Raw genomic sequence first — 10,280 nt, 5'->3', positions numbered from 1 at the left:
CACTGGGTCCCCAGCCGGCAGTGATCCTCCGGGAGGCTCTGGAAACTTCCAGAGGTGGAAGACGTCGTGGCTGGGGTGTGCTCTCGTGGCACAGAGCTCCCCCTCCCCCACCTGGGAGGAGCTGGCGTTTTCACCCTGGGGAACAGAACCCACAGAGGACTTCATCGAACAAAGTGGCTTGGGACATGTGATCGCACATAAGGACGCTTAAGGATTGTTAAGTACTTTGAGAAGAACCCTTACAAGTATTTGGAACTCATTCATTACCTTCCAGCAAGCCCGCCAGTCATTTAAAGTCTGTCTAATGGAGTGATGCACAGGGGCAAGGAAAATGAGTTGAGGTTTGGAGACAGGCTTCACAAACCAGAGCCTACGGCTCGAGCTGGCTCACGGGGCGTGTGCAGTTAGCACATAAATGCTTGTTTCGCATGTGGATGGGGTCATCCATCCTGCAGGCTGGGGGGGAGGCAGGATTAGAACTGAGGTCAAAGCAAAGTCACCTCACATCAGCGGCAGTCAGCGTCCACACACACTGGACAGTTCCTAAAACCCAAGCGTGGGACACCTGACACGCGGTGACTGAGAAGAATCGCTGAGTGAGGCACTGGTGGCTGACGCCTGTCATCCCAGTTACTCAGGAGCCTCAGCTCCGACGATCATGGTTCAGAGCCAGTCTGGGAAGGAAAGTGCGTGAGACTCTTATCTCCTGTTAGCTACACAAAAAGCCAGAAGTGGCCCAAGTGTTAGAGCACTAGCCTTAAGCAAAAAAAGCTCAGGAACAGTGTGCCTGGGCCCTGAGTTTAAGGCCCAGGACTGCACGGAAGGAGGGAAAAAAGGGAGGAGAAAAAAAGAAAGGAAGGCGGGAGGGAAGGAAGGAAGGAAGGAAGGAAGGAAGGAAGGAAGGAAGGAAGGAAGGAAGGAAGGAAGGAAGGAAGGAAGGAAGGAAGGAAGAAGGAAGGGAGGGAGAGAAGAAGGGAGGGAAGAAGGGAAGGAATAAAAGGAGGGTGAAAGGGAGAGAAGGAAGAGAGAATAGAGGCTGACACAGAGTATCAATTTTTCTAAGAGAAATGGACAAATGACTGTCTTTGTCAGAGGCAAAACTTCATGCTTTCCCTTTTTCTCTTTTAATGAAAGAAAAATGCATAGCCCAGCATGGGAAAACTTATCTTTTCTCCACGTAACTCTTTCCTAAGAAGTTCAGGCTCTTGGCTGGGAAGGTGGCTCAACGGTAGAGTGCTTGCCTTGCATGCATGAGGCCTGGGTTCAATTCCTCAGCACCACATAGCAGAAAAGGCCTGAAGTGACGCTGTGGCTCAAGTGGTAGAACGTTAGCCTTGAGCTGAAGAGCTGAGGGACAGTGCCCAGGCCCAGAGTTCAGGCCCCACAACCAACAACAAAACAGTTCAGGCTCCTCTGTCCTGCCCTGGCAGCAAATGTCCAGCAGGTGGCAGAATGAGACAACATGAACGGGAATTCTCCGGGCTTCCATTTCTGGCTGATTTCCTCTCTTTCCTGAGCATCTCTCAGGAGGAGGAACATTAGCCTGGGAGTTTGCAGCTGGCACTCACAGCCCGGGTGTACTTGTGACTTGAATGAATGAATGAGTGAACGAGTTTTAACAGCTCACCTAAATTGGAATAAAGCCATCACTGAAATAATCGCAAGTCTCCTCTATTTACCCCTCCACTGCAATTGCCACTGTACTTAGTTTTCAGGTGAGTTCAAGGCCTGACTCATGAACCTCCTTGAACTCATGGCCTCACTAGTGCCATGATCGACCCTGCCTAACTAGTTTTAGGGTACTATTAAAATGCTCCCTACAGCTTTTATCCTCTACTTAGTAACACTTTTCTGTATCCTTGGAAAACTTTTCCAAAGTTCACAGGGAATTTAAATTTTGATTTAAGAAATGCAATAGCGACAATTTCAGGTGTAAAGGAAATCTAGTTGGGTGCAGGTGGCTCACGCCTGTAATTCTAACTACTTATGAGGCTGAGATCTGAGGATTCTACTTCAAAGCCAGCCAGGGCAGGAAAGTCCACCAGACATTTATTTCCAATTAACTACGAAAGAAGCTGGGAGTGGAGCTGTGGCTCAAGTGGGAGAACACCAGCCTTCAGGGGGGGAAAGCTAAGGGACAGTGTGTTCAGGCTAAGTTTGAGCCCCAGTGCTGGTGTGCACACACACATGTGCATGTGTGCATGCATGTGTGCATGTGTGTGCACACCTGTCTGAATGAAGGGTAAGCCAGATGTAGTAGTTCACGCCTGTCACCCCAAGGATTGGGAAGATCTAAGAAGCAAGACTTTGACTCAAAAATAACGAACACCAGCTGGGCGCCGGTGGCTCACGCCTGTCATCCCAGCTACTCAGGAGGCTGAGATCTGAGGATCACAGTTCAAAGCCAGCCCAGGCAGGAAAGTCCGTGTGTGTGCTCTCTGGGGATTGTGCATCCGTGACTCTGGATCTCCATGTTTCAGGGGTGCCTTCTCTTGATTCCAGACCCTTCCCTGCAGGCAACGGCCCACCAAGACATTCTGTAAGCTTCCTTCCACACATCAGATCGAATGTCAAGTTCAGGAACTCGGGTGTCTGTCCAGTGGGAGACTGGTGCATCCAGTGGCCTTTGTCTCCAAAAGCCACATTAAAATCATACTGAAGGGGCTGGGAAGGCGGCTCAGTGGTAGAGTGTTTGCCTCGCATGCATGAGGTCCTGGGTTCGATTCTGCAGCACCACATATGCAAAATGATAATAATAAAAATAAAATCATAGTGAAGAGCCTGCACTGTGTGTGTGCACGTGCACGCATGCGTATGTGTGTGTCAGACCCAACAAAGCAAATGGTATAGATACTACTAGAGAAGAGTCCAGAAAAGTCGGCCCAGCCAGCAGGGGGCTGAGGAAAGAGGAGGAATGGACAGTCAGCGTGCAGGGAGTTAGCACACCTGGACAACAGAACTATAGCCCAGAAGGAGTCTGCGTTCCTGGAGTGCACAGAGCCCCTTGGAACACGGGGGGCACGGGCCAGCAGAAGGCAAGTGAGGGACAGGAAGAGAAAAAGCAGGGACGCGGTGGTATCTCCGGAAATCCGAGCAATCGCCCTACCCACGCTCACAGGAACAGCAGGGAAGACCTCGGTGCCAGCACCCACCCCCCCCTTCGTCCCTCCCCAGACCTGCCTCTGTCCCACGCCGCTCCCATCAGCAAAGCTCGGCCATCCACCCCAGTCCCCAGCCACACCCAGACCTGGAGACGGTGCTGGGTTCTTCCGTTGCACATTCAGTGTTGGAATCGACACACATGGGCTCTGTGGGCATCAGCTGTGGGGGTTGGCAATGGGCATCTGTCATCCTCAGAAAGTGCCTCAGAAACAAAGTCCCGCTGGACATCCGTTCTGTCCAGAAATTGAAAGTCTACGTACGTCATTGAGAACATAAAAATGTCCTGTCTTCCTCCTTCCTCTCTCCTGTTTGTTCCCTCTTTTCTTTTTTCCTTTCCTTTCTCTTCCTTTTCCTTTCCTCTTTCCTTTCTTCACATCCTAATTTCCTTCTTCCTTCCCTTTCTTCCCTTCTTCCTTTTTTCTTTTCTTTTCTTTTCCCTGGTCTTGAGGCTTGAACTCAGGTTCCTGGTGCTGTCCCTGAGCTTCTTCTGCTCAAGGCTAGCACTTTCCCACTTGAGCCACAGCTCCACCTCTGGCTTTTTCTGAGTAGTTTATTAGAGCTAAGAGTCTCACAGACTTTCCTGCCCAGGCTGGCTTTGAACCATGATCCTCCAGATCTCAGCCTCCTGAGTCCTGAGTAGCTACAATTTCAGGCGTGAGTCTAAAAGAGCCTGGTTCTTTTCATTTCTTTTTTCCTTTCTCTTTCCCACACCTCCCTCTCTCCCTCCCATTTGTGTCAGGATTGGAACTTTGCTGAGACAACAGCACTTACTGTCCCCGGGTTGCAAGTTGCTGAGAATGTGACCTGTGAGCAGAACTCTGCTGCGGTACAAGGCCAGATCAGATCATTTCACTGGGACTGGTGAGTCGGTTTCTATGTGCAATCCCACTCGACCCCGTCTGCAAACTCCTCCAGAGGAGCTGTGTTGAGAACATTCATATTTAAAGTGCCCAGCCTAGGTTTTTCCACCAGGCAGAGCCACGGTGGAACTAAGACTCAGTTTTGCTAGGTTGGCAGAGTGAATGAGAATGGAGCCAAACCTGGTGGATGGGATTGTGAGTCCTGGACCCAGCGGCAGAGGGCACGGGGCGGGGTCGAGGATGCAGACCCACTGGTACTCACACCTGTCATCCCAGCTCCTTGGGAGGCTGAGATCTGAGGATCACGGTTCAAAGCCAACCCAGGCAGGGAAGTCCATGAGATTCTGATCTCCAATGAAGCACCAGAAAACCGGAAGTAGAGCTGTGGCTCAGGTGGTACAGCGGAGCTGAAGAGCTCAGGGACAGTGCCCAGGTCCAGAGTTCAAGCCCCACGACATATGTGCCTGGTCTAGTCTCTGTTTCTTGGAACGTGAGCCCTAAATCCCTGGGTACCCATCAGATGGTGATGTGCCTTCCCCCATCTTACTTAGAATAAATAATAAAACCGGCACCTATATGGCATACATTATGGGCCAGCCACTATTCTAAGTGTGTTACACATTCATTTATCAAATCGTTGACATGTACAGCAGGTGCTACTCTTAGGAGTTTTACCTATTCAGAAAACAGGTACTGTCACAACCTGGGTGCTGTGCACAGTACCCTTCACTGGGGGTCAGGCAGGAAGGGTGGGTGCTGTGAGCTGAGCAGGGGGGGAGGTGGGAGTGGGCAGCCCTACCCCTCCCCTCTGGTGATCAGGGGCAGCGGTGTCCTTTCCCCTGCACTCACAGGAATTCACCGGTGGGAATGACGGGACACACAGAGGGCCGTGTGGGGTCTGTGCCTCCTGGACATGCTTAGAAGCCACAAAACCCACGCAGAACCATGGGTGAGGCTGGGTGCGTGAAGAGCAGACCTGCGGAATGAATCTGAGATCTCCGTGTGCTCCCAGCCTGGCCACAAAGCCCGGCCTACACCTGCCCTGCCCTGCTCCCCTCCACCTTCTCGGACCCCTCTTTCCCACCCACCGGACTCCTCTACATTGTTGCTGACTTCCTAAGCCGCATCCATCCTTCCCTGCCACAAGAAGGGGGGTGGGGGGAGGCCACACATGACTCTCCCAGGAAAACAGCATAACAAACATTCGCTTATCTTTTAGCCACAGGGGGCAAGTGCCACCTTCTCAGGAGGCCTAGGGGACTCTCTTTATTAAAATAAATAAATAAATAAAATACTACAAGCTCATGCTTTTGCTCTTCACCGGCTTCTGTGTGTTGTTAACAAAGCAACTTCATTCATTTACCTCGAAATGTATTTTTTGATGTTCTCTCTGCTGGAATGCAAGGGTAGGGTCCATTTCACAACGCCCCTGGGGGCAGAGCCAGACTGGACCCCAAGGGGGTACATCAGGGGCATGTGCACCGTTGGACGGGGCTCCTGTGCTGGAGAAGGGCAACGCACATCACGTCCAACCACAAACAAGGCGAGTTTCCTAGTGGACGAAATGGGAGGAAGGAAATGAGAGGCACAATCTGTCTCTCAAGTTTCCTTCCAGGAGCACTGGACTTTGCTGATTAAAAATGTGAAAGAAAAAAAAAAACACCCCAAACCAGGAAGGAAACAATGCTGGAATTCCTTAGGAAGTTCAGAGAGGAAATGGAAGGGTGGAGAGCCAGGTGTAACAAACAGGAAGTTTGTAAAGTAGGGTTCGAAACCACGATCCATAGATTAGTTAGAAAAAACCCAGGAACCTCCTCAAATTGCATTCCTGTGTGCAAATACATGGAAGGTTCCAGGCCATAGCTTCCATTATGTCTGAAAAGGAGCACACACTCTTTCACACAGTGGGTAAACATCATTTGACTATAGTAATTCACAGATAATCTAGACTCACTTCCTGTTCATTTCCAAATGAATCATTGGGAAGTTCCAAATAAGGTATGGGGCCAGCTGAGTCAAACACAATCAATTAGGTGACCAAAGGCCCAAGACCTACTTCTATCCATTCTTGCTCTCCTGAAATTGCCAGAATGTATGATGTGAAAAAAACCAGAAAACTGTTTTTTTTGGAAGAAGAGAAAACCCACACCAAGTACAAATTCAACACAATCACACAGCTAGAAGGACGGTCCATAAAAAGCCACTGAGGCTGAGATCTGAGGATCATGGTTCAAAGCTAGCTTGGGCAGGAAAAGCCTAAGAGACTCATCTCGACTAACCACCTAAAAGCTAGAAGTACAGCAGTGGCTCAGGTGGTAGAGCACCAGCCTTGAAGGAAAAAAGCTCAGAAGAGCACCCAGGCCCTGAGTTCAAGCCCCAGGACAGGCACATAAATATAGAAACAAACACAGACACATATAAATCTTGTAAAGGAAATCTCCTGTTATTTCTAATGTTTGGGGGATGCATTTTACTTTGGCATCTCCGTTCCGTTCTCTCATTGGCTCTCCTCCCCTGACCTCGGACCTCTGCAGATGCTTCTCCTTCTGGTCTTGTCCTCACACAGGCCTGGCCTCCCTCTTCCTCCCACTAATGACTTCCCACTCTCACCTCCTGGGTCATTCTTTAAATTATCTCATTGAGGCTGTCACCCCGTCCTTCCTGCTTTCACCGGAATTTCCGCAGATTGTCTGTTGGGCTTCCAAATTGGCTTCCCTCTCAGAATCAAGCTCATGGAGGGCCAGACACCACGAAGGGTGGGGGTGGGGGGGGCGGAGGAGGGTCCTCGGGCAGGAGGATACAGTGACTTGGCCCAGGCAGGCAGGGGCTGCAGGAACCCGGAGCAGTATCCATTGCATCGTCCTGCTCTGCCCTGGCCACTGCCACCGCAGACCTTCCAGTTTTCAATCGTGATCAAGAATCAGACGGAGAGAAACCACCCAGGAACCTGAAGGGCAGACACTTGCTTAATCTTGTGCAAATGTAGACCTCACTGAAAAGCACAGAAAGTAACAAGAACCCCCACCCCCAGCCAGGCTGGTTGTCCCAGCTCTGGGTAGGCTCCATCAGGTGTGATAATGACAGTAAATCTAAGTCGTGAGCTCTTCTTTATCTTACGTGTGTCCTCACACAAGCCAGGCACATGGCCCCCGCTGGCCTGGCTTGCTCCGCAGCTGCCCCGTGTGGACATGAAGTGTGATTGGGTTTTTAAGTTATTTGGGGACCTCAAGTTCCATGACTGTATAGCAGTGCACCGTACTCTGCAGCCGACCCTGCTTCTGGCCTGTTTCTCCTGGGCTGGGTTGGAGGAGCACCAGCAGACTCTCCTGCCTCTCAGTTTGTTGTTGTGTTGTTTTTGTTTTTCCTAATCGTGGGTCTTGAACTCAGGGCCCCAGCGCTGTCCCTGAGCTCTTTCACTCAAGGCTGGTGCTCTACCCCTTGAGCCACAGTGCCACTTCTGGCCTTCTAGTGGTTCATTGGAAATCAGAGTCTCACGGACTTTCCTGCCCAGGATGGCTTTGAACCAAGATCCTCAGATCTCAGCCTCCTGAGTAGCTGGGATGACAGGCGGGAGCCACCAGCACCTGACTTCTGCTTCTAAGTGTTGCACCACGCACTCCGCCATGCACGCACTCGGCCATGTACTTAGCCATGCACGCACTCCGCCAGGCACTCCACCATAGGCACTCTGCCTTGCGGGCCAGCCATGCACTCAGCCATGCGGGCTGGCCGCGGGTCAGGCCTTCTCTGGCAAATCTCGCTCCTCTGTCCCCGGACTGCACACAGCTCGGCTCTGGCAGGGATGTGGGCAGGACAGGGGACAAGGTCAGCCGCGTGTGGAGGCAGCGGACTCCCTGGGGCTCTCGAGAGGGTAACCAGCGGAGAGAGGCCTTGCGAACACCCCACACCTGTGCACCTGCGCCGCACCTGCGCGGCGCGGGCGCGGTGCACACGGAGGAGGGAAGGGCTGCGCTGGGGTAAACTCCCCAACACGCACGGCAGGCAGTACTGCCCGGAACGCGGTGCTGAGGAAGGGTGCGAACGATCACGGATCATGGTTACGGCCACCACGGTATTTCACGAATAAAAAACTAGACAGCACAGGAATTGAAATGGCCGGGCTGGGGGCGGGGCCTGGGGCGGCAGGGGCGGGGCCTGGGGCGGCAGGGGCGGGGCCTGGGGCGGCAGGGGCGGGGCCTGAGGTGGTGGCAGGGGCGGGGCCTGGGGTGGCAGGGGCGGGGCCTGGGGTGGCAGGGGCGGGGCCTGGGGTGGCAGGGGCGGGGCCTGGGCGGGGCCTGAGGGGAGGGGCCGAGGTGGGTTGTGTGGGGAGAGGCCTGGGCCAGGCAGGGGTGGGGCCAGAGTGCCCAGAATTTCTGTGTGTGTGTGTGGGGGGGGTTCCGGGCCGTCGGGGGGGGGGGTTCAGGGTGTGGTGGAGTTCAGGGTGTGGCCGGTGTTTCTGGGAGTCCAGGGCATTGGGTATGACGGGGTGTAGGGTCCAGGGCGTCGGCGTGTGGGGGTCCAGGGCGTCGGGGTGTGGGAATCCAGGGCGTTGGGAGAACCGGGGGATCTTGGAGTCGGGGGGGACAGGGTGTCGGGGTGTGAGGGCATCGGTGGGGTCTGGGTGTCGGGGTGTGGGGGTGTGGGGCATCGTGGGGGCGGAGGAATCTGGGAGTTCAGAGCGTCGGGAGGGGCCAGGATGTGGGGAGCCGGGGTGTTGGGGCATCGGTGGGTCCGGGGTGTCAGGGGATCTGGGAGTCAGGGCGTCGGGGGCTCAGGGTGTGTGTGGGGTCCGGGGCGTCGGGGTGAGGAGTGTGGGAACGGCCGTCCCTCCCGTTCCCGAGCGCAGAGACCACGAAGCTAAGGGAGCAGCGAGGCTCAGGACTCAGGGGGTCAGGGAGAAGCAAATCGGGGGGCCCGGGGGTGACCCCTGACCCCGAGGGGTGACCCCGCCGACCCCCTCGGGGTGAGCGGAGTCTTCAAAGCCGGCCGTCCGGGCACGCAGGCAGGTCGGAAGAAATCAAGGGGGGGTCACGCGGGACGTGAGCCTGAGACGTGGGGGCCACACCGCGTCTCACGGACCCCGTGCACCCCGTGCCGGTAACACGCGGTAACACCCGGGTCGGACCCTGGCAGCGCGCTTGCAGGCCCTGGGGCCTCGAGCCAACCCCGGTCATTCCCGCGCCACCGCGCAGGACCCAGGACGGGGCGCCCTCCGCGACGGGTGGGGGACAGGAAGGGGGGAGAACATGGGGGCCCACCTCGCCCCCGCACGCCTCCTCCTCCCGTAGGCCCCGCCCCACCCTGTCACCCCTTGAGGGCTCCGCCCCCTTCCTCCGCGGGCCCCGCCCACCCGAGGCCCCGCCCCTTTATCGCGCGTGTTGGGGGAAACCGTCCCCGCCCGCAGCGCCGGCTTTGTCTCCGCGTCGCGCCCGAGCGCTCGCCCCGCTTCCGGGCCCGCGGTAATCCTGGCCGCGCTTCCTGCGGGAGAACGGGGCGGACAAAGGCCGCTGTTGCTGCTGGGCCCGGGCCCTCGTCCCGGAGCCCTCGCCCCGGCGCCCAAGGCACGGGCCCAGGCGCGGACTGGGAGGCTCCGTCTAACAAACTGACTCTAGGTCGCCAGCGGCGTTCGAGGACTGAGTTCTCCCGCGGGCGGCACTCGGCGCCCTCGGAGGCCAGCCCCGCCCCTGCCACAGGCCACGCCCACCGGCCCTCAGGTCCCGCCCCAGGTCAAGTCCTATTCCCGACCCCCAGGCCCCACCTTCGCATCTTAGGCTCCGCCCCCGACCCTCAGGCCACGCCCACACTCCACAGCCGGGCGTCACGACCCTTAGGCCCCTTCTCTTTGCCTCAGGCCCCATCCCCACCCCTCTCGCCTCTCAGGCCCCACACCCGGAACTTTGGTCCCGCCCCTGCCTTACCCCTGCCCATCTGGCCCCGCCCCGGCACTCGCGTCCCTTAGGCTCCACCTCACTAGCCCGCCGCGCCCACTCTCAGGCCCCACCCCCGGTCATCACGTCCCGTCCCCTACCCTGACGCCACTCGGGCTTCGCACCAGGTCCTCTCGCTCCTCCGACCCCTTCCCCGGCCCACGAAGCCCCTCCCCGCCCTTCACGCCTCTCAGGCTCACCCTTCACGCCCCGCCCTTTCTCTCGCCCCGCCCCCGTCCCTCATGCCTCTCAGGCTCCACCCCCATCCCTCACACCCACCACGCCCACCCTCAAGCTCCACCCCCAGCCCTCACGCCCCGCCCCGTCCTCA

Source organism: Dipodomys merriami, unplaced genomic scaffold, assembly GCF_024711535.1.
Source record: "Dipodomys merriami isolate MVZ:Mamm:240054 unplaced genomic scaffold, mDipMer1.0.p SCAF_408, whole genome shotgun sequence".
Lineage (NCBI taxonomy): Eukaryota > Metazoa > Chordata > Mammalia > Rodentia > Heteromyidae > Dipodomys > Dipodomys merriami.
Note: the sequence above shows the minus strand (reverse complement) of the source record.